Source organism: Microtus ochrogaster, chromosome 2 (genome assembly GCF_000317375.1).
Source record: "Microtus ochrogaster isolate Prairie Vole_2 chromosome 2, MicOch1.0, whole genome shotgun sequence".
NCBI classification, from domain to species: Eukaryota; Metazoa; Chordata; class Mammalia; order Rodentia; family Cricetidae; genus Microtus; species Microtus ochrogaster.
In genome coordinates, this window is record NC_022010.1 from 29,214,986 (window position 1) to 29,234,099 (window position 19,114).

The following is a 19,114-nucleotide window of genomic DNA, read 5'->3' on the forward strand; positions in this document are numbered from 1 at the left end:
AGTGACTCACCAAAGCGTCTATTCATGGACCTTTCTTCAGAGAACTCAATGAAATGACTCACGCGGCTATTTACTAGGCCCCATTGGGAATGTTAGGTGAAATCCTTTCCCCCGGGAACAGGAAGTTTTTGATGTTTCTTATCCAGAGGACATGGGGACATGATCGCAGCAGGAAGGCTGACTTTCTCAGTCAGGGATGCTAGTAGGGTCACCAGAGAGAACTTTCTGGAAGCAGGGTTACTGGTTTCTGGGGCAGCTTTCCTTTGCCAGAGCAAGCACTGAAACCAACTTCTAATGACAAAGGATCCACCATGGCTTGTGAGTCCATGAACTCGAGACCATGCCCAAGCTGTGGCTCCGTTGCTTCGCACAGGTAGTGTGTCGTAGCAGGGATGTATAACACAGTGCAGCCCGGCAGCAATGAAAAGGGGGAGCAAAAGTCCCACAGCTTTCTCCCCTCTTTTCCTATCATCTTCCATTTTGATACAGGGTCCCCTTACATAGTCTAGGCTAACCTAGAATTCATAATCCTCCTGCCGCAGTCTCCCAAGATGTGGGATTACAGGTGTGTGCCATCCCACTCAGCTACACAATTCCCCCCCTGAAGACGCACCCCCAGTGACTTAAGACCTCCTACTAGGCCCCAACTCTTTTTTTTTTTTTTTTTGGTTTTTCGAGACAGGGTTTCTCTGTGGTTTTGGAGCCTGTCCTGGAACTAACTCTTGTAGACCAGGCTGGTCTCGAACTCACAGAGATCCGCCTGCCTCTGCCTCCCAAGTGCTGGGATTAAAGGCGTGCGCCACCACCGCCCAGCTTAGGCCCCAACTCTTAAACAGAACTGGAATCCCAACCTTTAACATACAGGTCTTGGGCAAACATTCTCGACTCAAGCTGTGACAGTTTTTAGAAGGCACATTTGATTGTTGCTTTTAATGATCAAAAGTAATAGAAGGTAAGGCAGGACAGTGCTACCTTTGTAAATATGTATTTTAAGGTTTTGTTTTAAAGATTGACTTACTTTTTATGTGTATGAGCACTTTGCATGCATACACTACATACATATGACAAGTATGGAGATCAGAAGGGAACATTGATCATCTGGAACTGAGTTAAAGACAGCAGCAGTGAGCTGTCGTGTGGGCACTGGGAACTGAACCCAGGACTTCTGCAAGAACAGCAGGTGCTTTTAAACTCTGAGCCATCTCTCCAGGGCTCTGATGTGAATATTTAGGAAAGACAGAGAGAGGAACGTATCACAGGGAACATTAGTCAAAGGCTTAACCTTTGCGACTTGGGAACCTGGGCCTGTCGTTTTTCCCTTCGGGGACCCTAAGGCATAGCCTGTCAATGGGAAGCACAGGGAGGTGGAGTTAGATCGGTGCCACGATGAGCCTCGCCCATTGTGAAAGGGCGGGACACCCATCCATTGGCTGTACACAGCAGAAGGCTCCAAACCTCAGCATAGTCTCCACGGCCCCAGCCACACATGTCCGTGCTGCTGGCTGCCGCTCCCCACTCCCTGAAATCCCGGCTCGGCCCGCGTTCTATTTTTAGAGAAAGAAAGAATCTAAATGTTCTGGCTGGCTTTCACCTTTAGGCGTCTGACACCCTGCTCCTCAGTGTCTGGGCATGTCCACTCCCTGCCCTTGGCCCCCTGTCTCTCAGCCCAAGCCTCCTGCACTACTGGGGTCCGCTCCAACAGCACTTTCTCCAAGAAACATTCCACGGCTCTCTTGTTCAAATGTCTCACTTATTTGACCCCACAGCACAAAGTTGGAACACAGGAGGAAGTCCACATGGAAGGGCCAGTCACACACACCACAGAAAGAAGCCAGACAGCAGCACATGGCTTGACAGGAGAGTACTCCACTAGCCAGGGGCCTGCCCCTGTGATGGTGTGTCGCCATCGTGTCCCTCTTCCGGTGAAGGGACTCACCATGTGGTGGTAACTGCCTGGGGTCTGCCTGTGTGCTCACTGTGCCGCGAGCACACCATAGACCCTGGGACTTCAGTCTCACCAGTGAACACACACTGCTCGGCACAGTCTAAGTGCTCAGAACATTTTCTTGTGCGGACTCATCTTAGGTCAACTTGATATGAGCTAAAGTCCTATGGGGAGAGAGAACTGCAATTGAGAAACTGTCCCCACTAGGTTGACCAGGGGTCTAGCTCATGGTGCATTATCTTCATTGATGGCTGGTGTGAGAGAGTCCAGCTCGTTGTGGATGGGGCCATCCCTGGGCGGATGGTCCTGGGTTCTATAAGAATGCAGGCTGAGCAAGCCATGGGAGCAAGCCAAGAAGCAGCACCCTTCCATGGCCTCTGCATCAACTCCTACCTCCAGGTTCCCACCTCTGTTTGAGTTTCTGCCTCGGTGTCCCTCAATGAACTATGACCCAGAATATGTAAGCCAAATAATCCCTTTCCTTCCCAAGCTGCTTTTGGTCACGGGGTTTTATCACAGCAACAGAAACACTAAGACATATCCAGACTGGCACCATGGTGTGTTCTGCTGTCCCAGCTACTCAGGAGGCTGAGACAGGAGGATGGCTTAGCTCAGAGTTCCAAGCCATCTTAGGCAATATAATACCAGCCTATGTCATAAAAAAAAGGAAAAAAAATTCTCCTGGCTAAGTCAACAAAAGAAAGATATGAAGCTGTGTGTTCCAGTTATATTGAGTTTGTTCAAGATGGTAAATACTGCAACCTACAACTATTTTTCCCCAAACTGTATACACTCATTGCCAAGGAAGGACTGAACAGACCTCTGTGAGACTGTAGGAAATCCACGGGCTGACACGGGTAGGAAGGTTATACATCTTCAGGAGTGGGTTGCAATGTTTTGCTGTTATATCTAGCCAGAGGTGAGAGATGATGAAGCATTTGAAATATTTCCCTTGGTGTCTTCACTCACTATGAAGAAATGAATCTTTACTTGAAATAGCAGTAAAGAGCACCCTGGCTCAGCATCAGCATCCCTGGGAGCACCCTGGGCAGAGTGGCATCAGCATCCCTGGGAGACATTAGGAGAAGGCAAGTTCTCACCTCCCTCCTCAGAGAGGCTACTGCATGACAACTGTCCGGGGTCCCACAAACTGCCTGGAAAAGTCTGGTGGGTGTTTCTGTTTTATACCCACATCTGGGGATACCTACGGATCAGAACTACAAACACTGTCTAATCTGCAGAGGTAAGAAATGGTGACGGGGAGGGGAAGGTCGTGATCAAGTATACTTTATGAGAAGAAGTTGTAATAAAAGTAAATAGTGAAAAAAAGGGGTCTAATGGGTTATTTTAATTTTTAAAGATGGAGAGTGTCGGGTATGGTGGCAGATGCTTTTAACCCCAGCACTCGGGATGCAGAGGCAGGCGGGTCTCTGAGTTTGAGGCTAGCCTGGTCTACAGAGTGAGTTCCAGGGCAGACAGGGCTGTACAGGGAAGGAGAGGAAGCATGCCCCCAGCAATGCTGAAGCATGCATGGGCAGCCCGTTTACACTGGGTTTCATGGTCTGAGTTGATGAGGATGACTGACCAGGTCTCTTCCTCAAGGAACAGGTTCCACCAAGATACAAACTCAGGTGGCTGGATTCAGAGTTCGGAACATTAACCATTACACCACGGAAGCTGGTGCTTATACAGGAAAACTCTGTCTTCAAAGCAAAAACAAACAATGGCAAAAACAAACAAAAAAAAATAGAAAAAAAGCTAAGGGGCTGGAAGAGAAAGAACATGGACAACAAGTAGAAAAAGAAGACAATGCTGAGAAACAAAGACCAGACGTGTCCAACGGTAGAACACAGGCAAACAGGCCAAAGGATGAGCTCAAAGCAGCCCTGAGGCAAAACATCATGTTGGAAGAAATGGATATAATTGGCGTTTACGTCCTCATTAGTCTTCAAAGCTGAGTGGTGGCAGAAAGTCTCCAAGTCCTGCCAGAACCAACCAGAAACAGCAGCAGTGGGGAGGGCGCCCAGGAACCTGTAGAGATTACAGAGAACTCTGGGTGTGACCTTGGGACTATGCAGGAATCTCAGTCTGCTGTGTGCTGCTGTAACAGAAGGCAGAAGGTGGCAGACTTGGTGTCTGGACTCCTACTGCAGTCCAAGGTCCAGACAACAGCACCTGGAAGATCGAAAGAGCAAGAGGGAGAGAGAGCAAGAGAATCAATCCAACCTTTTAATTAATTAATTAATTAATTAATTTTATTTTAGTTTTTGACTGTTTTCTTTTATCTTTTATTTTGCGCATGTGGGTATTTTTGTCTATACATGGAGTGTGTGCATGCAGTGCCCTTAGGGTCCAGAAGAGGGCGTCAGATCCCTCAGAAATGGAGCTACAGAGGATTGTGAGCTACTATGTAGATGCTGGGAATCAGACCCAGCTCCTCTGCAAGAGCAGCCAGTGCTTTTAACCATTGAGCCTTCTCTCTATAATAATAATAATAATATTAATAATAATAATAATAATAATAATAAGAAGAAGAAGAAGAAGATGGTAATAATAATGATAATAATATAATAATAGGAAGTATTGTTGCCATTATTTTTATTATTATCTTTGTGTGTGACAGACTTTTGTTTAACCCAGACTGGCCTCAAACTCCCAGTCCTCCTGCTTCAGTCACCCGGATGCTAGGGTTATAAGAATGGCCTGCTTTATAGGCTTTGAACTCAACCTATAATTAGTAATCTTCTTCGCAGTGAGGGACCCGTGACTCCTTTCTCGGAGGCTGGGTGGCCATTACTCACTCACTTTCCACCAGTCCCCAGTCCCCAACACTATCGCACTGCAGCCTCCACGCACATGAAGACACAGGTCAGTTTACAGTCGGGCGCCAACAAGGCTGGGATGCGCGTGTCCTGTTATCAACTATCTCATGCCAAAGGCATTTGGCTGGACCAGGTGTATGTGGCTCGGGCAAAGTCTCCAACGCAACTTGTAACAAGAACAAAAGATAAACCGCAGGCTTTGTGCAGGAGATCACTGGGAGCCCTCAGCAGTTCCCCCACCCCCACCCTGGGGTCTGCCAATGTCAGCTGACTCCACTTACACAAAAGAAGAGAGCTGTCAATTCAGGCTGGTGCACACTTGTGACCTCAGCACTTCAGAGGCTGAGGCAGGAGGATCTCAAGTTTGAGGTCAGCCTGGGTTGCTAGGAGACTATCTCAAAAAGATACAATGTAAAAATAAAGTTTAAATGCCTTTAAAGTTTTATTTTAGTTGATAAATGGTACTTGTCTGTATGACGCCTCAATCCAAGCTCACATCACCGGGTGATAGGACAGCCAAGGCAGCTCGTGTAGATGTTCAGAAATGTATTGTTTCCTTGGTGGTGAGACCATTAATCTTCTCTTCCAGCTGTTTCTCAAAAGATGACCCACGGGGCTGGAAAGATGGCTCGGTGGTTAAGAGTGCTGGCTTTGACGCCCATTGGCTTCCCAGAACCCACATGATGGCATACAGCTGTGGGTAATGCCAGTTCAGGGAATCCCACACCCTCTCTGGCCTCTGTGGGCACCATGCACAAGACAGGGTGTGTGCACACACACACAAATAAAATCAGTAAATCTTAAAAATATTTGAAAAGGCCAGGCAATGGTGGTGCACGTCTTTAATCCCAGCACTCGGGAGGCAGAGGCAAGCGGATCTCTGTGAGTTCGAGACCAGCCTGGTCTACAGAGCTAGTTCCAGGACAGGCTCCAAAACCACAGAGAAATCCTGTCTCAAAAAAACCAAAAAAAAAAATATTTGAAAAGATGACCTAAAAAAGAGTGTCTTTTACTCATATATAATCGCATGACATCTGTCACTACAGGGATGATGCACATGAGACCTATCCGCACTGAAGCATCACCTCGCACCGTTAGGGGTCCCACCGTTAGAGATTTCTCAGCAGCTGATGAGGACGACAGGGAAGTCGGGACCCTTGAGGTTAAAGAATAAATCAAAGAAAATCTCTGACTTGGGACAGACCTGGTTCTTAGAAACACAGCACATGAGAACGCGTGTAGCGGTGATGCTGGAGTTTCTTTGAGACTCGGTTTCTCTGTCACTCAAATGAGGCTAACGAGTCCTTCACTGAGTTGTTGAGAAGAGAACACAAAGTCACCTGTAAGACACAGGTCACTTCACAATGAAATGTCGCCTGCAGGTTCATAGGCTAGGGACTTAATTGCCGGCTGGTAGGTTTTGGGGGAAGTGACTAGATTTTCTGACTTCATCAGTGGGCTAATCTGAGGTTATGACATCTGGCTAGTTATTAAATTTTATCAAAAACCAGAACTCCCGTTATCTTGCTATGGTCTGGATAATCTCCTTGGCACCATGGACACAGAGACATTCAGCGTTGGTTTTGCCTTCTCTGCAGGATGACTAACGGGGTAGAAACTCAGGGAGTTGTTCCTCGCTGGAGGAAGTGGGCCTTTTGTCGTGTGCCTTAGGAGGTTCTGCCTGGCCCCTGGCCTTGTCTGTTACTTTCTGTCCTTCCTACCTGCCATTAGGCCAGTGGCCTCTGCTATGGCCATTGGCCTCTGCTACATGCGGTCTCTGTCACACTCCTGTCTTTGCATGGGTCCAGATTCATGGATCCAAGCCCTGTGGACTGGACTTCTGAGATCATGAGTCAAATCCATCCATCTGTCCATCTGTCCATCTATCCACCTGTCTGTCTGTCCATCTGTCCGTCTGTCTATCCATCCATCCGTCTGTCTGTCCATCCGTCCGTCTGTCTGTCTATCTATCTATCCATTCATCCATCCAACCATCCATTCATCCATCTGTTCATCCATCCATCTGTCCATCTGTACATCAGTCCACCCACCCACCCATCCATCATTTGTCCTTCCATCCATCCACCCACCCACCCGTTCATCCATCTGTCTGTCTATCCATTCATCCTTCTTTCCTTGACTTTCTGAGAGGTTTTCTGTCACAGAGACAAAAGATCTAACAGTTGAGCTCTCCGTTGTCATTAGATCTCTTCACCTCCCCTCTTCTCTCCAATGTAGGATGTTTCTGTATCGCCACCAAATACGTTTGCCCCTGTAGCAGCGTCAGATGCCTTGCTCTTTATTCGCATCCTTTCAAGTGTTCTGTTACCTTCTCTGTATACGTGCTTGTAAAATCTTGTCCGTAGGCCTGAAGTTTCTCCCAGCTTCTAGAGACACAGGTCCAAACACCTTGATAAGCATGTCCCCCAAGAGAGCTCTCTGTATCTCAACTAAGCTCGTTGGTGTTTGTTTGCTCACTCAGCAAATATGTCTGAGACTGGAGTGTGTATGAAAGGAGCCAAATCCTGAGCAGACACACATGGCTTTTAGCTCAATTAGAGTCTAAAGCACAAAGGGGTCGCCATTCCGGAAAGAGACAGACAACAATGCTGTGGTGCGGGGTGCACTGGAAAACGGTCCAGGGAGACAGAAGAGCCAGCTGTTTCCCCGGAATGAAAGGAAAGAGTGGGCCCTGTCCTGTGAGGTCCTGGGCCACATCACAGGACTGCCTTCAGATTTTTGGGTGGTGAACCCACCCAGAATTCCTGGCTCTCCACACACTGAACATGGAGCAATCACAATTTGGTGTGACCTGACAGCAGAGCAGGAGTGGAAAGAATGTCTACCAGGCAGAATTGGCCAGGGCTCTGATTTCCTGCGGGATCCAGCTATCCTGAAAAACGGAGAGCCCAAGGCACCCTGTGGCCCGCTACACTTGCGTGGGGGTTGCTGCAGGTGGGCACTCCCCAACATCTTGTGTCCACATGGGCATGTGGCATCTGTCCTCACACAGACACACCCCAAAACATCCAGGAGAGGAGGCGATCCAGCGCTCCCGCAAAGAGAGTGGCGGACAGGAAAGGAGAGTCAGGGACAGGAGAAGCAGATGAACACGTACACAGTTGGGGAGAAGACCACAGCAGTTCCCAAAACGATTCCTTGCCAAGTCTGTTCCGATAGCACCATCTCCACGGTCCCTTGGCAACATGACACAGTAAAGAAAACACAGTCCTGGAGCCAGCCACTCCCACACTCATTTATCTGGGAGGATTTGGACAAGTCACCTACCCTCCCTGGATGTCAGTATTATAAGTTGCAAACTAGGGGCAGGGAGGGATTTAATTTAAGGGGTATGAAGGGCTTCTTTAACAAACGGTTGTCAGTCTTCTTAAAGTTCCATGAGTTTGTCTTCTCCCATGTTTCCTCCTCGTGTGAGTCGGCTTGTGGAGGTCATAGGTCAGCATCAGGTAATCTTGATAACTCTTTATCTTATTATTTGAGACAAGGTCTCTCGCTGAATTTAGATCCTAACAGTTATGCTGGATAGGATAGACTGGCCAGCGAGCTCCAGGAGTCCACCTGTCTTTGCCGGACCAGCATTGCAATGAACAGATACGAACTGTCATACCTGGCTAATATTTATTGATTGATTGATTGAGACAGGGTTTCTCTGTGTAGCCCTGACTATCCTGGATCTGGCTCTGCAGACCAGGCTGGCCTCAAACTCACAGAAATCCACCTGCCTCTGCCTCCCGAATGCTGGGATTAAAGGCGTGCACCACCACCACCACTGCCTGGCCATACCTGGCTTTTTATGTGAGTGCTAAGGACCCAAGCTCAGGTGCTCAAGTCTGCACAGCGGCCACTGTCCCAGCTAAGGCATCTCTCCAGACTATCCCCTCCCCTCCCTTCTCTTTGTGCATCAGAATCCCCAGCGAATCCTTAGTGACTATTCTTTCCCCTTCCTTTCCTTTCTTTCTCCATCTTTCTAGTCAGGGCTCTTTAAAGGAACAGAACTAACAGAATGAATATATCTACTAAAAGAGGATTTGTTAGAGCGGCTTACAGGATGTGGTCCATCTCACACGGGAGAGGCTGATAATGCGGCAGGGCTCAGCCCACGAGGCTGGATGTCTCAACCGTCCTGCTCTGACCCTAGAAGTCTCCTGGTGAGCTGCTGGTCTTCAGTCTGCGCTGGAAGTCTGAAGAAACTGGTTCTGATATCGGCGAAGGAGTACTATTGCCGCAGCAGGATAGATGAAGTTGTCAGCGTGAGTGGGAGAGAGCGAGGAGGCAAAAGGCCAAAGCTTCCTCCTTTCATGTGCTTTGGCGTGGACTGCACCAGAAGCTGTGGCCCACGGTCAGAGTGGGTCTTCTTGCTTGGATAATCTGACAAAGATAAACCCTCCCAGTGTGCCCAGCGGTGTTTAATTGATTCCAGATGACAAACGAGATTAGCCTTCCCCTTCCTCACTGTCATCTTCTCCCCATTTCCCTTCCTAACAGACCTTCGCTGGCTCTCGAGGAGCCCAGCAGCAGTGGGCAGTCTCACCTGTCCCCACCCCGAGCATGGCAGAAGGCTCCTGTGTACACATCTCTTCCACACCCACCGGAAGAGGCTTCTTGCATGCCAAGTTCTACCTCACACAGTCTTCACGTTTCTGTGTCACCAGCCGTGTTCTGCCCAACAGGGGTCTTGTTACAGTTCAAGCCTGGACTGAACTCCTGATCCCTTGTCTCAGGCCCACTACTGTTGGATTATAGGCAGGGATCACTCTCGTTAACTCATTTCCCTGAGTCTTCTAGGAATGGATCCCCTAAAGGAACCTCATCGTCATGAATTCCTCAGAGACTAGAGATCTGCGCCACACCAAGCTGGCCCTGTCACCCATTGAAGACCCATTCATCCTTCCCCAAAGCCATATGCACCCTCTTGAGTCACCTACATCCCCACCTGTCTCCCACATAAAGACACCCGGGTCCTTCTATATCTCACCGAGTGCTTGCTTGGCACTCACATTTCTCCAGTACTGACCCATGCACAAGGTCAGTGCAAGTACTGATGTGGGAGGGTCATATATCAATCTGTTGATTTCATTGCTTAAGCAATAAAGAAACTGCTTGGCCTCATAGGTTAAAACATAGGTGGGAGGAGTAAACAGAACAGAATGCTGGGAGGAAGAGGAAGTGAGCTCAGACTCAACAGCTCTGCTCTCTGGAGCAGAGACGCCATGTTCCCCTCTCCCAGGCACACGCAATGAAGCTCCGACCCAAGATGGACGTAGGCTAGAATCTCCCTGGTAAGCCACCTCATGGGTTACAGCAGATTATTAGAAATGGGCTAGTCCAGGTGCGAGAGTTAGCCTAGAAGAGGCTAGATAGAAATGGGCCAAGCAATGTTTTAAAGAATACAGTTTGTGTGTTGTTATTTCAGGGCATAAGCTAGCCAGGCGGCCGGGGTGTTGGGGATGCAGCCTCACCGCTCCTATTACTACAAAGTACTTTTATTTTTATTCTGCCCACCTATGGTCTATTTCACAGGCTTGGCAAGCTGTGCCATGGAGGGTGAAGGGAATGTTTTCCCACACCCACAGATCTAATTACAATCCAGCACCCAGTGTGTGTGTAAGTAAAAAAATAAAAGTCCCCGGGGCGGTGGTGGCGCATGCCTTTAACCCCAGCTCTAAGGAGGCAGAGGTAGGAGGATCTTTGTCATTTTTACTCTTTCTCTCCCAAGTAAATACATAGCTTACTCTCACTCTTTCTTGGTGGGTGGCTGGGCTGCTGACCCACATGTCTTCCTCCCCTTGCTCTATCTTGTTCCTCCTCTCCTCCCAGGTGGCTCCTCCTATTTATTCTCTCTGCTTGCCAGCCCCGCCTAGCCTTTCTCCTGTCTCCCTATTGGCCATTCAGCTCTTTATTAAACCATCAGGTGTTTTAGACAAGCAAAGAATCAGAGAGTTAAATAAATGCAGCATAAAAAACTAACACACCTTAAAATAATTTTCCACAATAGATCTCTGTGAATTCGAGGCCAACCTGGTCTATAGAGCAAGTTCCAGGACAACCAAAAAAAAAAAAAGTTTTTTTCCTACATAGTTCCTGATACTCACTCAAGGAGAGGGAAAGAATGAAGGTCATCCATCCAAGCTGATTTCTCCTGAAACATTTCTGGTGAATGTTTTGCTGGTGTGGGTAGCCCAGCTTCATGTTTCTAAGAAAGCTGCAAAACAACATTCTGTCTTTTTAAGATTGTCCTATTACAGTTAGTGATTTGTGGAGGTGGAGTACATGCCAAGGTGGGCATGCCTCTATCTGAGGACAGCTTGCGGTAAGGAGTTGGTTTTCTGCTCCCATGGGCATCCCAGGGTTCGAACTCACGTTGATAGGAAGGATGACAAGCCCCTTTACCCTCCCAGCTAGCTCCTTACGCTCTCTTTACTGCAGCCTTTATTTACAATAGATAAGAGACAACCAAGTGCCACGTTCCAGGTCAAAGTCCAACCCTGCAAACTCTACTAGCCCATAAAAATCACTCTTAACAATGGTGGCTTCTAGTAAGGGACTAGGGCTGCGGAGGGGGGGGGGAAGGGACTGTCATCAAATAGACACTGTTATCTTCAGGCTGGAGGTGCTACCAAGCCTGGAGGTGTTACCCGCAAATCAAAATCTCAACTAGAAAAGATGGATGGCATTGCTCAAAAAGCCTCAGGGTGGAAACCATTAGCTAGAGATTAAGAGAAAAAAACAAACAAAAACAAAACAAAACTGGACCAAGGAAAGGAGAAAGGGGCAGATGAGTAGGGGCACTGAGGGAAGTTTGGGGGGCAGTGCTCTGCTGAGCAACACGGACTTCCTCTGCACATCTTTCCTCAGAAGCCTTGACAGAGTATGTTGGGGTGTTGGGTGGGTTTTCGTCAACTTGACACAAATGTAAAACCATCTGGGAAGAGGGAGCCTTAACTGGGGGATTGCCTCCATGGGACTGGCCTGTAGGCGGCATGTCCTTAATCAGGTTGGTATGGTAGGGTCCAGCCCGCTCTGAGCAGGTGGTCCTGGGTGGTAGAGGAGAGGGGTTGAGCAAACCACCGAATGCAAGTCAGTGAGCAGTGCTCTCCAGGGCCTCTGCCTCACTTCCTGCCTTGGCTTCCCTCCGTGATGGACTGTAAGGTTTAAGCTGAATTTGAGCTCTTCTCACTCAAGTCGCTTTTGGTTGTGGTGTTTATGACAGCAACAGACAGCCAGCTAAGGCGGTTGGCAAAGCCAGGAGCAGGCAGGCCTGCCGGAGCAGCATGTATGGGCTGTCTGTTCTCTTCTGTGATTTACGGATTTGAAAAGGTTTTTAAGAAAGATTCCTGGGAGGCAAGGTCTCGCCTTCTTCCCCAGCCACACTCAGCATGGCCTGTCATCTCCACGGCTCAGTCAGCTAAGGGCCAGCTTTTCCAAGCTGAGGAAAGTCACGTGGAAGTGGCTGGGGCTTCAGTGTGGGTCATGTACACCCACTGGGATTGTCTTTGCTTTCTGGAAGGTGTCTGGACGTGCTGATGACATCAGCACCTAGTTATCAGGCTGATGAGGTGTCTTCAGACTCGTGGCTGTGACTGGGGACTGTCCTCTGCTCAAGTTACTTTAGCAAAGAAAAGAATGGGTGTGCAATAGGAAATAGGGGTTCAGGGACACTGGCAGGGGAGGGTGGGGGCAGAGATTCACTGTGGCATATGCAGAACACATGCTCGCATCTACCAAGCAGGCACTGGGAAAAGGGATGCTTTTGTGATGGGGAATTTTTGAATGAAGTGCAAAGTCTGAGTTGGTGAAATTTACTAAAACCTCCATGGACGGACACGACGCCTATCACAGGCCTCCAGAACAGGTTTCTAGTACCCAGGCTTTCAGTGCCCGCTGGTGCCCTCTTCTGGACTTTCAGAGCAACTACACACACACACACACACATGTCTGTGCATACACGTGTGCACACGCGCGTGCACACACACACAGGTACACAAGCACGTATGCACTGCAAACACACAATACAAGCACGTGTTGCACATGCACAATCTATCTGAATTTCTATCTATCTGAATACAAGCTCTTTGTACAATTTCAAGGGGCCTGTAGCAGAAACATAGTCAGAGGCCCAAGCTTCTCACCACCCAGGCTCTGTGTGCCTAAGGGTTGGAAGCCATGTCCATCTCAAGAAGGCCAGACTGGCCTTGAACTCACTGTGGAGCAGAGGAGAACCTTGAACTTCTGATCCTCCTCTGTCCATTTCCCAAGTGCAGAGAGTATGGGTGTGAGCCACCACACCTGCTCTGTGTGGTGCTGGGCATTGAGCTGGGCTACGTTAACATGCCTGCTTCCAACTGAGCCCCATCCCTGGCGCCTCATTTTCTTCTTCTTAAACAACAGAAGAGCCTTGTTAGCATCTGAGGAGTCTGCCACTCGGGTTCATGCCTCATGTGGAGAGTCTGAGTCAGTGCCTGGACCCCTCTCAGATGCTCTGGACACAGAGCAGGGCTGCAGAAATGAAGAGAAACATTCCCCTGGCATCTTTTTCTGGGGTGAAAAGATGCAGGCAAGACACAGGGAGAGTTAATAACATTTCCAAGAGACCCACAGCAGACCCAGGGGTGGAGAGAAATGGCTTTACATCTCAACAGGGCTTTTTCTGAAACTAGGAAAGTTTTGCCAGCCTTCTGGAAATCTCTGCTTGGCTCTAGAAATATTTGGTCCATGAAGAGGCATCCCACCTCTCTCGGGATGTTCAGACAATCACTGGAGCAGGAAGAGAACATGGGCAATAGGAAAAAGACCCATGAATAAGAAGGTGTTAATTGCATGGAGAGATTAAGTAGGCTGCGGGAAAGAGACTGGCCACAGGCCCAGGGCAACAGTGGATACAATGGCAGGGCTGACGAAAGTGTCTCAGGGTTGAGAGGAAAGGGAGAGATGGAAGAAGCTACAAAGAGGCCGCCCAGGCTGAGCATCAGGTGCCGGAGCTGAGGTGGATGAGGTGGAAACAACATTAGAACAACCAGCGAACAGGAAAAACGAGTCCTACATCGGTAAGAATCTGTTTCCATGAGGGTGGACTTAGACATGCTGTCCTAGGTCCAGGTCAAAAGGCTGAATTTTCTAGCAAGGATTGCAGTGGGAACCACAGTCTCTCTTCTGTTTGTCTTTCAGCCCCTCTGTTTGACACAGTTGACCTTGAAATATACTCTGCTATTGATTTTTTAAAAGTTATATTTATACATAAGTTTGTGCATGTGCCCATGTGTAAATGTGTCCGTGTATGTATGTGTGTCTACATGTGTATATGTGTCTACATGTGTGTATGTGCCCTTGTGTGTACGTGTCCATATGTGTATAAGTGCACATGCATGTGTATGCCTGTTTGTGTCCATGTGTGTGCATATACCTGTGTGTGCATATATGTCCATATGTGTATGTCACATATGTATATGTGTTCAGGTATTCTTGTATTTGTGTACATGCATGTATCCATGGATGTGCATGTGTCCGTGTGCATATGTGTGTGTCCACAAGTATGTATGTGTTCACATGTGTGCATGTGTCCATGGGTATGCATGTGTCTGTGTACATATATGTGCCCATGTGTGTACATGTCTCTCTGTGTGTGTCATGTATGGACACATGTCCACAAATGTGTATGTCATAGGTATGAAGGCATCTGAGAAGACAGGAAGAAGAGTGTGTGGGATGCCCCAAAGCTGGAGATACAGGCAATTTATAATCCATGTTAGGGATGGAATTCAGAACCTTTGGAGGAGCAGCGAGTGCTGTTAACTTCAGAGTTGCTCTCTTTCTTTCCTTCCTTTCTTCCTTCCTTCCTTCCTTCCTTCCTTCCTTCCTTCCTTCCTTTCTTTCTTTCTTTCTTTCTTTCTTTCTTTCTTTCTTTGTTTTTTGACAGAGGCTTGTCACATAACCCATAGCCCTGGCGGGTTGGGAACCCTCGTCCTCTTGCCCCAGTCTTCCGAGTTCTAGAATCATAGGCATGGACCAGCATGCCAGGCTTACACTTTGCTCCTCTCTCAAGACCCCACCAAGTCTCCATCTCTTGCTGACTCACTAACATCTGGAAAAGTTGCTGGCTCTGCCTTTCCTCAGGGGTGGAATGCCAGGCACTCCAGGCTGACTGGGCCTCCTCCTGTAATTTCCCTGTGATTCAGTTAACTCCACAGGCAAGCCCCAGAGCTGGCCTTTGGCTGGACTCTGCTGAACTCTAGGCTGACCTTCACTGCCTCGTCAACCCCCTACTGGACACCATGCCCACTCAGTGACACACACCAGGAGTACCCTGTGACTCCCCCGGTCACCCTGTGCTCACCATCAGGAAAACGGGAGGCAGAAGGGCATCTCAGGCCAATCACACGATGTCCCGGTGTCCCGGGCACAGTTCAGTCCAATCACACAGCATTCCAACTTGCCAAGCAGTCTTGTAAAAGATTGTAAAAGCTCTGAACTATTTATATTTAAATATTGTCTCAGTGGCCGACTCTGTCTGGGACAGGAAATGTGTAAAATCAGCCTAAACCATCTTGGAATCGCAGTAAGCTGGGAATCTGTCAAAAAAAATCTGCAGGCCATGCCAGAGGAGCTCAGAGCCAACTCGGAGGTCTGTCTCAGTCTAAAGATGGAAACACTGGAACACTAAAAACAGCAAGTGCAGGGGATTAGTAAGAACACAGACATCAAATCCCTACGTCCATAAAGACACTTTAAAAAAATACAAAAAACAAAGACCTCCTCACTGGCTTTTCATCTTCTGAGGAGGACAGAGAACCACTGTAAATAAAGCCAGCACTAATGTGCAGCTCAGAGCTAGCCACATCGCCGGGGAGGGACATTTCTCTCCACCCACGACCTGTGTTCCCACTCAGAAATGAGTATATATCGCAGGGTTGGCCACACTCCTGAAGTTACTGTTCTTGGTGATCAGCATTAAGGATGGCTAAAAGGAACTGTAGGTTGTACTTTGTGACACTGGACTTGGCAAGGCTTTCAGGCTAGGGAGCCAAAAGAAGGAGCGGCAGAAATCAAAACAGATGGGACTACATGATGAGTGAAAATGTCCATGCAAGAAGAGCAGCAACGAAGGAGCGAAGATAGCTTGACGAGGGGGAGCACGGGTTTGCAACTCATTTACCTGGTAAGGGCTGGGTACCATTAATATGTAAAGATCAATGACAGTTCAATGACAAAAACCAAACAAGCTGATCCTTTAAAAAATGGACAGAGGTGCTGAGGAGGTGACTCAGAGGTTAAGAATGCTGGCTGCTCTCGCAGAAGACCCGAGTTTAGTTCCCAGCATCCACATGGCAGCTCACAACCACTTGTAACTCTTGCTTCCATGGACACAGCATGTATGGGGTACACATACAGATGTGCAGATAAAACACCCGTGCACACGGAATAAAAATAACAAGTCTTCTTAAAAGATGGAATTTAAATAGACATCTCTTTAAACAATTATGCAAGTGAACAGTGAAGGGATGCTTACGCTAACGGACCGCCAGAGAATCACAAGTCCAAACCAGTTATCTCCACCATTAGAATGCACAGAGCAGCAGATATGGGTGGGGATGGAGGACAAGGACAGCATTTGTACCGCTGGGAGAAACGTGGAGCAGAGCAGCCCCTGTGTAGACTCACAAGGTCTCCCTCCAACCCTTAAACACCAAACAAGGTCTTGCTGGTGAGCCTGCGACCCCAGAGCTTGGGAGCTGGAAGAAAGAGGGCCAGACACTCAAGACCAGCCTCCGCTGCAAGCACAGAGCCAGCCAAACCTACAGGAGACCCTGTCTCAGAACAGAAACTTAGCATGCGATCCAGCAAGTCCATCTCTGGGTATAACCCACCCCCTTCAAAAACAAAAACAAACAAACAACAAACGAACACTAATCTCTGGAAGTAATGTTCACAACAGCTTCATCCGCGAGACCTGGGAGGTAGGAATAAGCCCAGCGTGCACCGAGAGGTGCATGCATATCAAAGTGTGCTTGGCATACACAACAGAAGAGGGCCCTTCAAGTGGGGGTTTCAGCCCCTTAGAGTCGCATACATATCAGACACCCTGCGTATCAGATATTGGCATTATGGATCATAGCAGTAGCAAAATTAGCAATGAAGTAATTTAATGTTGGGGGTCACCACGACATGAGGAACTGTATTAAAGGTCACAGCATTAGGAAGGTCTTTGAGGCTAAGTGAGATAAACTACACACGTACACACACACACACACACACACACACACACTCACCCCACAGAGGAGAAGTTAGGTAATATAGATCAAACAGCATTGGTTATTATCAAAGTTGGTTAATGGGAGTCACATCCTTCTGTTTTATTCATATTAATGTAATATAGTATAGTACAGTACATAGTCTATTTGAGACCTAGTTTTGGTATGTAGATAAGGCTAGCCTGGAACTCAAAATCCTCTTGCCTCCACCTTCTGAGTGCTGGGGTTATAGGTAGGCCCACCCACACCCAGCCTTGTTATTCTATAGAAATTTTCCATAAATCTTTCTTCCGAAAATACGAAACATTCTGGGCATGGTAGTACCCACCTTGATGTCCGCACTTAGGAGGCAGAGGCCAGCAGATCTCCGTGAGTGCAAATCCAGCCTGGTCCCATGGTGAGTTTGAGGCCCTGTCTCAAAACAACAAAAATATAACAAGGATATTCAATTTAAAATCCTCTTCACCTCCCTTATCAGCACAGAGGAGACATAGTCTGCAATCTTTTCTTTCAGCGGCCCAGGCAGGGCTGGCATACGCCAAGCAGAAACAGGTTGTTCGGGTGGCTGTGGAGACAGCTCCTTCTTTCCAGTGTTGGCAGGAAGTTCCTTCCCTGCCCTGTAGTGGCCTTTTCTTTGCCATCACAGCAACCTCCTTTCAAACCTGGAGGTTCACCAGGCAGGACCCGCATGCTGGCGCACAACTTCCTGGAGACCCATAAGCTTACAGACCCCCTCCCCTGGTTTACCACGCTCACAGGTCTTTTGAGTCTTCCCTGCTGGGCATCTGTTTGGCACTTGGAAACACTTTCAGTGTGTGGAAATTCTTCTAAGTTTTACACTCTTTAGCATTAAATCAGGTCTTCCTACACGTAAAACAAACCCCCAGATAAAGCCGGAAAGAAAACGGCAGAGCCACGTGTCACATCTCAGACGGGATGTGAAGTCCCCACAGAATGGTTCCCATTTCCACTTAGAGACAGGCAACCGAAGATCAGAGAAATGGTTTATTAGTGATGGAGCAAAAATACAGACCTAGTGCTGGAGAGGTGGGTGTGTGGCTAAGAGCACTGGCTGCTCTTCTAGGGAACATGGGTTTAGTTCCCAGCACCCACACGGTGACTGACAAGCATCTGGAACTCTAGTTCCAGAGGACCTGACAGCCTCTTCTGACCTCTGTAGGCACTGCACACATGTGGTACATGTATGTACATACATGCATACATACATGCAAAACACCTATACACATAAAATAAAATAAAGAGTTAAGAGTTCAAGTCTTGCTCTGCCTGACTCTAGATGTTGAACTGTGAGGCCTGGGAACGTGGTTTAGTGCTCAGTTCTCAGAGTCATCACCAGAAAAGACTTGAACTCTTAACCTCTATGTGTTGCCAATAATAAGACATCAGAAATCCTTACAGTTAGCAGATGAAGATAGATGGACAAGCATCCACAAACTAAAAGGAATGCAAGAAATCTCATTCCTTTCTAAATTGACTATGTATCGGAATAATATTTTGAGCATATTGTTTTAGATGAAAACAGCATTCAAATTGACTTCATATCTTGTTTTTTTTTCTTTCGTTTTCATAAAGCCCAGCTCCCAGAAAATGTAAAATTACATGTGTGACTCGCAATGTCTTAGCTCCAGGCTCTTCCTAGTTACAGGACAACTCTGAGCCACTGTCAAAATTCTGTGTCAAAATTTGTCCCTAAAAAGCAGGAGGAACTAGAGCTCCAGACCTCAAAGCCACTCATAAGTTCCACACGTAACCTCCCCACGTCTCCAACCAACCCTGAGCCAACTTCCTGCTGCCTTCCTACCAACGCACACTACCAAGAGACTGCCCACACCCTCGCATGTCAGACATGACGTTCAATGGCAACTTCAAGGTCTCATGTATTGTTTGAAAACTAAAAGACAGATTTGTTTTTAAAGTTGAAAATTCAAAGGTGAAAAATTAGAGGGGAATGAAAGAATGATCACTGGGGCTTTAGACTTCCACAGCTCCATCATCCTCTAGCTCAGTGATGCTCACCCTCCTCACTTCCACAGCTCCATCATCCTCTAGCTCAGTGATGC